Genomic DNA, 13239 nt, shown 5'->3' on the forward strand with positions numbered 1-13239 from the left:
CACTTGGAATATAGTGTTCAATTCTGGTCGCCACACTACCAGAAGGATGTGGAGGCTTTGGAGAGGGTACAGAAAAGGTTAACCAGGATGTTGCCTGGTATGGAGGGCATCAGCTATGAGGAAAGGTTGGAGAAACTTGGTTTGTTCTCACTGGAGTGACAGAGGTTGAGGGGAGACCTGATAGAAGTCTACAAGATTATGAGAGGCCTGGACAGAGTGGATAGTCAGAAGCTTTTTCCCAGGGTGGAAGAGTCAATTACTAGGGGGCATAGGCTTAAGCTGCGAGGGGCAAGGTTTAAAAGAGATGCATGAGGTAGATTTTTTTTACACAGAGAGTGGTGGGTGCCTAGAACTCGTTGCCGGGGGAGGTAGTGGAAGCGGATATGGTAGTGACTTTTAAGGGGCGTCTTGACAAGTACATGAATAAGATGGGAATAGAGGGATATGGTCCCCGGAAACATAGGGGGTTTTATTTAAGTCAGGCAGCATGGTCGGTGCAGGCTTGGAGGGCCGAAGGGCCTGTTCCTGTGCTGTAATTTTCTTTGTTCTTTGTTCAGTATCTTGGAGAATAAGCTGAGAAGGAAGGCTAGTTTAACTCTGGTCTCTCCTCTGCCTTGCCTGAAATTCAATGTATAGTTATCAACCTGCTGTCAGATACTCATCATCAGCATATAAATTATCTGTGTTTAGAAATCTGAAACAAGCAGAATTGATCCAGCTCTATATTCTCCTCCACGTCGAAACTCTGTTGGCGAGAACATGCAGACATCTACTGGGTGCAGCAGTCCAACATCACAGGAGGAGGTCCAGATTAACAGCATTAAAACCCTACAAACTTCATCCATTATGTTAGAAAGCCTACATCCCAAAGCCCATCACTACAGAGACTCTATCTGTTTGTCCTTTGTGTGTGCACGCATGTTGGGTATTTTTAAAAAGCAATCGATAGTTATACGTCCAGAGTACAATTGCCCATGGACCAGTTCCTGCAATTTGTTTTTATAAATAAGTTTTGTCTTATAATAGATCAATCATTCTGAGTTTATCAAAAGACGTCTGGTTAAAGTGTCTTTTTTTCTAGGTCTAACAGTAGTGAAGGTAAATAATTGGCCATTTTGGTGAATGAGTAGTGGGGCTAGATATTTTTATATTTATAGTAATATAATGAAAATTAGACAATGTTGACAGCTTGCACAATGGGTAACAAGGAAACCTTTCATGTGAATCATAGACACTGTACAGAACACTGTGATGATGCTGAAATAATATGCCAGAGGTTCCACATAATAAATAGTGGAAAACAAGATGAAATAGTTTAAAGTGCATTAATGTTTAATTTAATGACCCATGTAAACAACCTGAAGGGGAGAATGTGAATATCCATGTACAAGTCAGCTACCTTAGCGAGTTCCAAACTTTTAATGCACCTACTCAGCAATTGAATATGGAAATAATTCCTAGGCAAAGAAAAACTTTGGGACATTTGCTCATCTGTGACATAGACTCTCCACCTAAATTTCAGTGAATCAGAGTCAAGTACAAATAATATAAAACGTGAAATCCTAAATAATAATTTCTAGTAACAGAGATTGTGCACCCATATTGCCAATAGTTCTAATAAAGACGATAACAGAGAAGTAATACAATGGGAAAAGATAAAACACAACACAAAAACATTCAGTATTTTCTCCTTTTAATTAACCAAGAAACATTACTGTACTTTAGCATTAAAGTGCCCACTTTTAATCATCAAAACATGAACTGCCATACTTAAGGCGAGTTTGAAGATCGGCAATCTGGGGTAGGCGCAGTTTCTTTTCTTGTGATGATCTTCTTAATTACTCCAATATATTGCTTCAAAAACCTCCTGAATTCACCCAACAGCCCTCTATCCTTTGTAATAAAAGCAAAATACTGTGGATGCTGGAAATCTGAAACACAGATGCTGCCAGACCAGCTGGGTTTTTCCAGCAGTTTGCTTTTTCTTCCATCCTTTGTAGTTACTTTAACAAGGTGCTGCTTAGTGGATTAATGATTTGCAAACCCTGCTTGAGTTTATTTATAGCCTCAGCTGCAAAGGCAAAAATAATCACTGGCCACCTCATCCTGTATTGTATCTTGCCACCAAGCAGTCATAGGGATTTAACAGTCCCAAGCCGAGTGCGTCACAGCCCGCACTTACCCTGTACCAGTAGCCCTGTTCAGATCAGCACACACTTGGTGCAGGCAAACCCAAGATGAGTCTGCAGCCCCCTGTGGGGTGGTCGTTAAGAAAATCATTTAGGGAAATGATTTTCCCCAAATTCCAGCTAGCACAACATTGATATAGATAGGATATGGCTTTGTTTTGATGCCACCCAACCTAACCTCCGCCTGGCCCACAGATAAATACCTGCCCGCACTTACTGTCTCATGTAAGAAAATACAGGAATGTAGCTAATGCCTCACAAGCCTTAGCATAATTTCAGTCTCCAATTTCAAAAGAGAACAAATAGCGAGGAAAAAAACAGATGCTATGCAACGAATGTGAATGGGATGTAATTTCCCAAATTGGAATTTGGCAGCATAGCGGCACAGTGGTTAGCACTGCTGCCTCACAGCGTCAGGGACCCGGGTTTGATTCCTGGCTTGGGTCACTGTCTGTGTGGAGTCTGCACGTTCTCCCCATGTCTGCGTGAGTTTCCTCCGGGTGTCCCGGTTTCTTCCCACAGTCTGAAGGACGTGCTGGTTAGGTGCATTGACCATGCTAAATTCTCCCTCAGTGTACCCGAACAGGTGCCGGAATGTGGCGACTAGGGGATTTTCACATTAACTTCATTGCAGTGTTGATGGAAGCCTATTTGTGACACTAATAAATAAACTTTAAGCTAAGCGTCTCAAACATCATCTGGAGTTAACGACATTTCCTTCCACGGAAGGATGTTCGATGATAGAGTCACAGTAAATGGGAAATACAGACCATGAGAGACAGGAAGCGTATCATAGGGAAGCCTTGTGATCCTCTTCTGGAGATTGTGTCAAAAATTGATTTTTAGCAAGCTAGGAGTGTAGATTTTACTGGCTGAGGGATGTTCGCACGTCTGTCAGCTCACCAAAAATTCTTTTACCTCCTTTCAGTAAAACAGACCGAAAATAAACCTAGTCTAGCTCCTCTCGCATTTAAAACCTTCGCGCTATTTCTATTGTAAATTGGAGTCTCATTGGCAACATTTTGACATGCCATGCGTGTCGTCATGCATGCACAGTCCTCCCAAATTTGGACTACAGTGCAATAAATTCCTCCAGGGCCTACAAGAGTATTAGCCATGGGTTAGGCATCACTACTTCTCATTACACTCCAAAAACACACTTTTTATAATGTAAATGGGCAATGAAGCAAAGACATTTTCACTGCTTCTTGATCCTTATTAACCTCCAGCAATTCCTCATAAATTTAGGCAGTACCACTATATTTAATCTCTAAAACAAGCTAATTTATTGGGCTTCAAATAAGTCTTTTTGACCTTTTTGCTCGTCTCCCTAGTTCAGAGACTAAATTCCAAATGAAAATATTTCCAAATTCCAAAGGAAAAGTTTCTCTCTAACATATTGAGGAAAAATAATTTTGCAGTAAGTTATAAAAACCTGCTCTGAAATGTTAAGAAAGTCAGTCAGACCCATCTACTTCATATTGGCACATAAACCAACTCTCACTGTAATTTACTCTAGGCTCCCCCGTGTTCCCTACAAACCCATGTGCAACACTGCCCGTTTTCACAGCTTCATAATCGATTTTCTCAACCCTAGGGCTGATTCTGTGTACTGGCAAAATCCCATCCAAAATGGTTTAAAAAGCGGTACTTATCTCACCTGAATGGTAATGTGTTAATAGCATTCTAATTTTGTGGGTTGTTTATTTGTACAACAAATAAAAGTAAAGTATATTAATCACAAGTAAGGTTTACATTAACACTGCAATGAAGTTACTGTGAAATTTTTAGTCACCACAGTCCGGCGCCTGTTCAGGTCGATGCACCTAACCAGCACGTCTTTCAGAATGTGGGAGGAAACCAGAGCACCCGAAGGAAACCCACGCAGACACGGGGAGAACATGCAAACTCCACACAGACAGTGACCCAAGTCGGGATCCCTGGCACTATGAAGCAGCAGTGCTAACCACTGTGCTACAGTGCCACCCCAAATGCTTTGGCCGGAATCTTACCACTGTTCACGCTGGTGGGATTTTCCCATCCCACTGCTGTGAACGGAGATTTGGCTGGCCATGAGATTCTCCAGCTTTGCTGCAGCGAGAGCGTGGCCTGGATGGCAGGCAAGATCATACCCTATGTGTTCAAACAAATACCTTGAGGAAGATGTAAAAACCTACCAAACGTTCTCGAGAACCAAGGGACTGGCGAGAACGAGAAACTGAAAGAAATGAGAAATTAATAGGATTGAAAGTTGGTAAATCCCCTGGACCTGGTGATCTACATCCCGAAGTGTTGAAAGAGGTGGCATGAGAGATGGATAAAATTTGAAAGAAACATAGAAACATAGAGACCCTACAGTGCAGAAGGAGGCCATTCGGCCCATCGAGTCTGCACCGACCACAATCCCACCCAGGCCCTACCCTCACATATTTACCCGCTAATCCCTCTAACCTACGCATGTCAGGGGCAATTTTAACCTGGCCAATCAACCTAACCCGCACATCTTTGGACTGTGGGAGGAAACCGGAGCACCCGGAGGAAACCCACGCAGACACGAGGAGAATGTGCAAACTCCACACAGACAGTGACCCGAGCCGGGAATCGAACCCGGGACCCTGGAGCTGTGAAGCAGTAGTGCTAACCACTGTGCTACCGTGCCGCCCTAAAAAAATATGGAACGCTTCACGAATTTGCGTGTCATCCTTGCGCAGGGGCCATGCTAAAGATTCTGGGACAGTTCCTTAAGATAGAAAGGGGCAAATGTAACCCCACTATTTAGAAGTGAGAGAGGGGAATTACAGACCTGTTATCCTTACATCTGTGGTAGGGGAATTGCTGGAATCTATTATGAAGGATGATGTGATAACTGGATGCTTAAAGTGGTAGGATTGGGCAGAGTCAATAATGAAAGGGAAATAAGATGAGACAAGTCTGATAAAGGTTATGAGGATGTAACTAGGGGAATAGATTTGGGGGAATCAGTGGATGTGGTGTATTTGGATTTTCAGAAGGCTTTTAATAAAAAGTCTCACACAAGAGGTTAATGAACAAACTGCAGCATATAGGACTGGAAGTAATAGACTGACCTGGATTGAGAATTGGTTAACAGACATAAAACAGTGTCGAAATAAACAGGTCATTCTCAGCTTGGCAGTCTGATCCACAAGGATCAGTCCCTAGGCTCGGAGCTATTCAGAAATGTATGGATGATTTGAATATGGAAACCAAATGTGATATTTTGTGTTTGCTGATGACACAAAAACGAACTGGGAATGTGAATCGGGAAGAGGATACAAAGAGGCTTCAAGGGGATTTAAACAGGCTAAGTGAGCAGGCAGGAACATGGCAGATGGAAAATAATGTGGGAAAATATGAAGTTATCCACTTTGATAGGAAAAACAGAAATGCAGATTATTTCTTAAATGGGGAGAGATTGGGAAGTGCTAATGTCATTTTTGCTCATGAGTCACTGAAAACTGACATGCAGGTGCAGAAAGCAATTAGGAAAGCAAATGGTACATTGGCCTTTATTGCAAGAGGATGTGAGTACAGGAATAAAGATGTCTTGCTGCAATTGTATAGGGCCTTGCAGAGACAGCAGTTGGAGTATTGTTCAGTTTTGGTCTACTCTCTCCAAGGAGGAATATACTTGCCAAAGAGGGAACGCAACAAAGGTTCACCAGACTGATTCCTATGAAGAAAGATTGAGGAGACTGGGCCTGTATTCGTTAGTGTTTAGGAGAGAGGGAGAGATTGAAACATACAACATTTTTACAAAGCTCGACTGAATAGATACAGGAACAATTTTTTTCCTGGCTGGTGAGTCTAGAAACAGTGGACAGAGTCTCAGAATAAGAGATAGGTCACCTAGGACTGAGATTTCTTCACTCAGCGAATGGTGTATCTTTGGAATTCTCTACCATAGAGAGTCAATTATTGAGCATTTTGAAGTTTTCTGGATACCAAAGACATCAAGGGTTATGGGGATAGCGAGAGAAAATAGTGTTAAGGTAGATGATCAGCCATGATCTAGTTTAATGGCAGAGTGGGCTCGAAGGACTGAATGGCCTGCACTTATTTCCTGTGTTTCTATATTGTTCACAGATCCTGGTGTGTGAGCAGTGGGAGTGAAAAACTATAAAATTATGCAGATGAAAATAATTAAAACAGGAATTATTAAAATAGGGGAAGAAAAATTGTAAGGTATTTCAAACCCATTAGCCAACATTTTCCAAAGCTGAGGGGTATGGGGAATAAGAAATGACAGGCAAAACAGCTGAGGGGGGGAAGAGACCCATGGTGCACTCAAGTGATGCAGCCCTCCTTGGTGGCTGAAGAAATGGAGGTGGCCGTGAGGAAGGTTGCTCTCAGCCACTTCACATTAGTCATGTGCCTAAAAAGAGTGAGTAGGCTTGAGGCTATAGATGACGAATATGGTTAGTCACCACTGCAAATTCTAAAACACATGTAGCAACAAGTGTCCTTACAGCAGCTTCTGTCCTGCATAGAACTTTTGTCATACATAATCACTGATGCAGTTGTTCAATAAAAGGCATCTCAGAAGGCTTGTCACTGTCATTGAAACATCTTCTGTGAGAGGAAATAGGACACCACAAATTCACAGCTGATCAATGGACAAGAAGCAAAGGGTTTAGGATTAACAAAGTAATCTTAACTGTGCTGTCGCCACCCATCATACACCTCTCCCAACCTGCTACACCAGGTGGCTGACCAGATATCGTCTATCAGGGGCCTAGATAAAATAAATATGAAGGACCAATTTCTCTTGGCAGAGGGTACAATAAACAGGGGGCATAATTTAAAGTAATTAGTAGTATTAGAGGGGGAGGTTGAGGAGATTTCTTTTTCACCCAGGATATGGTGGATTTCTGGAATTCACTGTCCGATAGGGTGCCGGAGACGGACATCCCAAATGTATATAAAAGCTTGGATACACATGGTGCAGTCACCTATAATGCTACAAACTGAAAGCTGGAAAGTGGCATTCCACTGGATTGCTCTTTTTATGGCCAACTATTAATGGGCTGAATGGCCTCCTCCTAGGCCTCAAGTTTTCTATGTGCATTAACAAAACTCAAAAAGGACTGAGATAAGTCTTGGTCTGATTGGGATAGACTTTTAAGTAGTGCACCCCCACATGGACTAGGTCCACATTTCTTCTGGAAATCTAAAGTTGATAGGACTCATGTATAAAAGGAGCAGGATGCTGAACTTTGCTAACCGCGTAAGAAGAGGCAAGAAGGACTATTTTAAAGTTTTTTGGAGAAAATAGACAGAAGATCAAACAGAATGTGCAGACAAGAGGCAGATGCAATTTGGTGCAGAGAAGAGAGGGGTGTTGCATTTTGAGAAGAAAATAAGTAACAGCAGTATAAACTCAATGGGCAGTCTGTGACTACGGTTATTTAAAACTAACCATAGAGGTTAGAAGAAATGTCTTTACACAAATCAATTATTAGACAATGTATGCTTTGCCAAAGGAAACAGGCGAGTTAGGGTTCACTGCACCCTTTAAAAGGATATGGTAGTTAACACTTTAAGCAGGGCTTGGTTACAGGGCTATAAGGAAGACAACATGGCGGCAGACCAGTTTGGGATTTCTCGAGCACAGACATTATGGAACAAATGACCTCCTTCTTTGCTGTAAACAGTTTATTTTTTGCTAAGTCCTTGTTTGTTGTTAGGTAGGTGTGACAATGCCTGTAAAAATGATTAGTGCATTTTGACCGGTGCCACTAATTGAGCTTTGCCAGCTAGTGATTACCTGCCCATCCTTCCTCCAGAGAGTATGGTGTAAAGCAGGAGATGATATAAAGAACTGTATGACAGAATGGTCAAGTCTTTGCACATATCTTGTCACCACTTGCTGCCAGAGCAACACATGTTCACTTCAGCTGGCAAGTGCAGGGGCTGGCACGCGTTCACAGGGTACTTCCTATGTAGCCTGATCTAGGGTGACCTCCCTCCCCTAGCTCCTCTCTTCAAATGAATCAGAGTATTATTTACATCATTCCCAAGCTAATCCGTTCCTCCCAAAAATGCAAGTCATGCACAAAAATAACCGAGACCCACATTATTAGGTTCTGTCACTTTTTTCTGCCATTACATCCCATGAACTGGCACATATGACAGCATGAAACCAATCCCCTAGTATCTGGGAGATTCTTTTAACATTAACTTTTAGTATCAGCTGGCATCACAGGTGATGGTTGCAGCAGTAACATGAGACACGATAATTGATCACCAAACATGTTCAATAAGGCAGAAAACTGTGAAGTCTGTGTGACTTAAAACATAAAAAACATCAAGGACAGTGTTCCCAACCCAAACAAAATCTAAAGTTGATGTTGCACCGAAAGAACAATTGTACTGACAGCAAACCGTGAGAAATCCTCATTCAAATCATAACTGAAGCAGCATTAATTAAGGTTTATTTATTAGTGTCACAAGTTGGCTTACATTTACACTGCAATGAATTTACTGTGAAGGTCCCCTAGTCACCACACTCCAGCGCCTGTTCGGGTACACCAAGGGAGAATTTAGCATGGCCAATACACCTAACCAGCACATCTTTTGGACTATGGGAGGAAACCGGAGCACCCAGAGGAAACCCGCGCTGACACGGGGAGAATGTGCAAACTCCACACAGTGACCCAAGCTGGAAATCGAACCTGGGTCCCTGGCGCTGGGAGGCAGCAGTGCTAACCACTGTACTCTTATGTTGAGAACATAATGGGCGGCACGGTAGCACAGTGGTTAGCACTGCTGCTTCACAGCTCCAGGGACCTGGGTTCGATTCCCGGCTTGGGTCACTGTCTGTGTGGAGTTTGCACATTCTCCCCGTGTCTGCGTGGGTTTCCTTCGGGTGCTCCGGTTTCCTCCCACAGTCCAAAGATGTGCGGGTTAGGTTGATTGGCCATGCTAAAATTGCCCTTTAGTGTCCTGGGATGCGTAGGATAGAGGGATTGGCGGGTAAATGTGTAGGGGTATGGGGGTAGGGCCTGGGTGGGATTGTGGTCAGCGCAGACTCGATGGGCCCAATGGCCTCTTTCTGTACTGTAGGATTTCTATGATTCTATAATGGTTTCTACACAGCTTCATTACTGGCAAAAAGTCATCTTTGGGTGAGTAGACCATTTTGCCAAAGTTGATCCCAACATAGAATTTTTACGTATTGTATTTATTTATCCCTAACATTTAAAAAAGCACAGATTCAAGATACTAACTGGATATAATTGAAGTGTGTCACACAGGGTAATGCGCTTCTTCAGCTAAAACACACTTTGTAAAGACTCAACCAAAAAGTACCTTGAACACTCCCAGCTACCGAATGATTGGACTTTGGATTTCTAAAGTCTGTTTTGCCTCCTCCTGAGGCAGCAGAGTAAAAATTAACCTAAAAAGAACCACTCCTAAAAAGCCTATTCCTTTAGTTTACCCTTACCTAAATAAGGCTTGAACAACCAAGATTCTTTCAGATCATGTTGATACAGCAACAATAGCCCATTCACAGTTCTCACTATGTCACTTGTATCAGACCTACATACAGTGTGGACAAGCAAGGTTTTCCTAACAGCGACATGAATATCTCCCCAGTGCATTTCAGAGGTTAGTAGATTTTCTTTCTGATCTTTGTGCACAATAAATGGGGCAAGGGGATTTTCCATTTAGAATAAACAATGAGATGCAGCATCAAGTTACCGTTATTCTTAGGACAAGTTGAATTTCAGCTCAATGTTTATTCAGATCAATTTCCATAAAATTTAAACCAAAAAACTGAGCATGCCATCTCAGTCAGTGACAGGCAGACTTACTGGAACATTTTGTTCAGATCCACCTGCAGGAAATGTTAAATATGGAGTGCCCCAGGAACATTAGAGCCTCGATCTTTCAGACAGTTTACTTATTCGTCTCACAAGTCGGCTTATGTTAGCACTGCGATGAAGTTACTGTGAAAATCCCCGAATCGCCACGTTCCAGTGCCTGTTCAGGCACACTGAGGGAGAATTTAGCATGGCTAATGCACCTAAACAGCACATCTTTTGGACTGTGAAAGGAAACCCACGCAGACACGGGGAGAACGTGCAGTGACCCAAGCCGGGAATCGCACCTGGGTCGCTGGTGCTGTGAGGCAGCAGTGCTAACCACTGTGCCACCATGAATACAATAAAGATATTCATCAGTGGAACTTGCTCTTTAATAATTCTGAATAAATTTTTAACTGTTAATCATTCCACTGCAACACCAACTTACATTCTCAAAATGGCATGTTTTCCTTTACAAACACAAATTTCCAAAATTACACATTCCAAAATGTTCTGTTAAAATAAAAAGATGCAAAGCAGTTCCAGTTGACTGGCAGTAGAATGTAAAATTGGGACTCAGCAAAAAGTAATTGTGCTTTGCACCATTTAATGGGAATGCAGCTAAGTGAGCTGTAGCCTCTAGTGTGTGAGAAAGAACTTTGATTCCTTTTAAGTCGAAATAGCTGAGAAGTCAGAATTTAAAGAATTCAGTTCTCAAAATAGGCCAATTACACTGTGATCACTTTGAATAGAAACACATTCAGCTACGGTTTTGGCCAATCAGGTATCTGGCACACTAAAGCCCATTCCTATGTTTTATAATCTCTGATACAAGCTATTGAGAAGTTAATGTCCACGGTTGTGGCTTGCTCTATATTGAGAGAGTGCACATTCTCTCCCCTACTCCCCATCAAAAGAACATTCACCAAAGTCTACAGAGCAAAGCTGCAAGTTGGCAAAGCTAAGATTTTGGGAAGTGCGAGTCTGCACAAGGTTACTGCTGAAGATGAACTAGCTAAATCCACATTACTTGCCGGAGCCACTCATATGCCTCCCACTCGCCCAGACTATATTACCGGTCAGAGTTTTGGCCGGAGCTGAGTGAGGAGAATCAGAGCCAATTTCATTTGCAGTAAATGTAGCTCTGGGCATTAAAACATTCGTTCCAACACAAGCAACTGTGACCTTTTTGTGAGACAGCTCTTTAAGGCTAGTCCAAATAAATCAGAAAACCTTCGAAATTGTTGAGAGATCGAAAGTCAAAAGGTTAGATATTCTTACATTTAAGAAATCAAGCAGTCGCATAATTCTGACTCTGAATTGCACTCGCTCAAGCTTGACCAGAAATAGCACATACTCAAATCAGCATTGCCACTGGTTGTACCAAAAACGTTCCATTACTAGTTCTGCTTGTCCATGAATCTCCCTCCTTCAATTATAAAACTAATATTTTAGTAACACAAACTTGTACGAATAGTGTCCAACATAGTAGAGGATTCATTTATTGAACAGCTTTAGGCTATAAGCAATATAAATGCACTCATAATGTTTCCACAAAAGTGAAGAGAAATTGCCAAGGAGGGAAACTGAGCGATCAGGAGGTAGGCATGGTGATACAAGCAGCCCAGTGCATCAGAAGCACATCAGTTTCATCCAGTCCAGCTGCATGCGGGATGAAGAATGCATGTAGTTTAAAGAACTGAAGCTGTCTTCACAGACAGACAGATTAGGCATGACTTGATTTATGCTTTGATAGCAGCACTGTAATATGCAGGGTGATTTTACTGCCACCAGCTGCATAAAGAACTGGCTCAGGAAATGCCGCTTTCTTGGCCTCCCTGCAGATCCAGTGCAACAATGCAAAGGACTGCTTCTAGTAGTACTGAATGTTTGTAGTTATTTTCTTTCAGCTGTGGGGCATCAACCTCGTCTCAGTTGTAGCACTTTCATCTGTGAAACACCATTTAACCAACACTGCTGTGTTCACTGACCCACATTGTGCTCCCGGTACAACAATGCCACAATTTTTAAATTCTTTTCTTTGTGTGCAAATGCCCACGTGGCCTCACCAATCCCTGTTTCTGTACCTCTTTCATTCTTACAACCGCAAGATCTCTACACTCCTCCAACTCTGGCATCTTGAGCATCCCTCGTTTCATTTCGCTCCACCAGTTGTGGTCATGCACTTGTATTGCCTCCCAACTCTGGAACTCCCAAAACCTCTCCACCTCTCCCTCCTCCTTAAAGCCTCTCACTCTTTGACCACTTTTTTGGGTACCCGTTTTAAAGTCTCCTTCTTTGGTTCAGTGTCAAAATGTTCTCCTGTGAAGCACCTATGTTAAAGGTGATATATAAATGCAAGCTGTTGTAGACAATTGAATCACCCGATTGCGGTTTCAAGCCCCAGTCCAGAGACCAGAACATACAAACAGTACGATACCAAGGGAGTGCTGCATTGCTGGATATGATGTATTTTGAATGGGGTCATCACAAGTAGGTTTAAAAGATCCTATGGCACTATTGGAAGAAAGGCAAGGCAATACTCCTGGTGATTTGGCCAAACAATATTCTATTGCACTGACAGCTGAAATAAACAGAACTGCTTCTGGCTAAAGTAATTCTGCATTATGTAAAGGCAACATCAAACTGGGACCAATGCCATTGTTTTAGCACTCTGACCAGGAGAAAAACTACAAGTGGCTTGTAATCAATCAATTATAGATTTTACTGGTATGATACTTGTTTTTACATGTTATCTTTATTTATTCCTCAAAGAAACCAAATTTTAAATCTATTAAAATGTAACTGCTGCATACTTTGGGATTTTACAATTAAAGAGGATTTAGACTTGATAGCACAGCTAAGTAAATAATCATTTTCACCTATTAAGTGTGTACTTGAAAGATATATGTACACTTAACAAGATTATATAATTAACTGTGTAATGCATGAATACGCTGTGGCACTAGACAAACTAATGCTCTATTTACAGTACAATGCTGTCATATAAATAAGGCAGCATATGCAACAAGAAGTAGAGAAGCAAGGACCCAAAATGGTTTCAATCATTCTCTTTCGTTCCTAGGCACCAACAGTGTAAAAGTTAAATAGTGACTGTGAACTTTGTCAGAGTTGCCGTTGTGATCTGTCCATGGGCAGGCTGAGCTCTCAAGAGTAGCAATGCAACTTTTATATTTATGATCTAAAGACTCTCCCACACAGTC

At 42.0% G+C, this 13239-nt stretch overlaps 1 protein-coding gene and 1 non-coding gene across 7 annotated transcripts in view; both read right to left on the reverse strand.

Moving 5' to 3' along the window:
• The window catches only part of celsr1a (cadherin EGF LAG seven-pass G-type receptor 1a), a 324635-nt gene that overhangs the window by 287530 nt on the left and 23866 nt on the right, over positions 1 to 13239 (reverse strand). The gene's annotated exons all lie outside the window — the stretch shown is intronic.
• Positions 4856 to 4959, reverse strand: LOC144508121 (U6 spliceosomal RNA). Its single transcript, XR_013500218.1, has one exon. It is a non-coding gene; the product is annotated as a U6 spliceosomal RNA (small nuclear RNA).

Source organism: Mustelus asterias, chromosome 19 (assembly GCF_964213995.1).
Source record: "Mustelus asterias chromosome 19, sMusAst1.hap1.1, whole genome shotgun sequence".
In the NCBI taxonomy this organism is placed as follows: domain Eukaryota; kingdom Metazoa; phylum Chordata; class Chondrichthyes; order Carcharhiniformes; family Triakidae; genus Mustelus; species Mustelus asterias.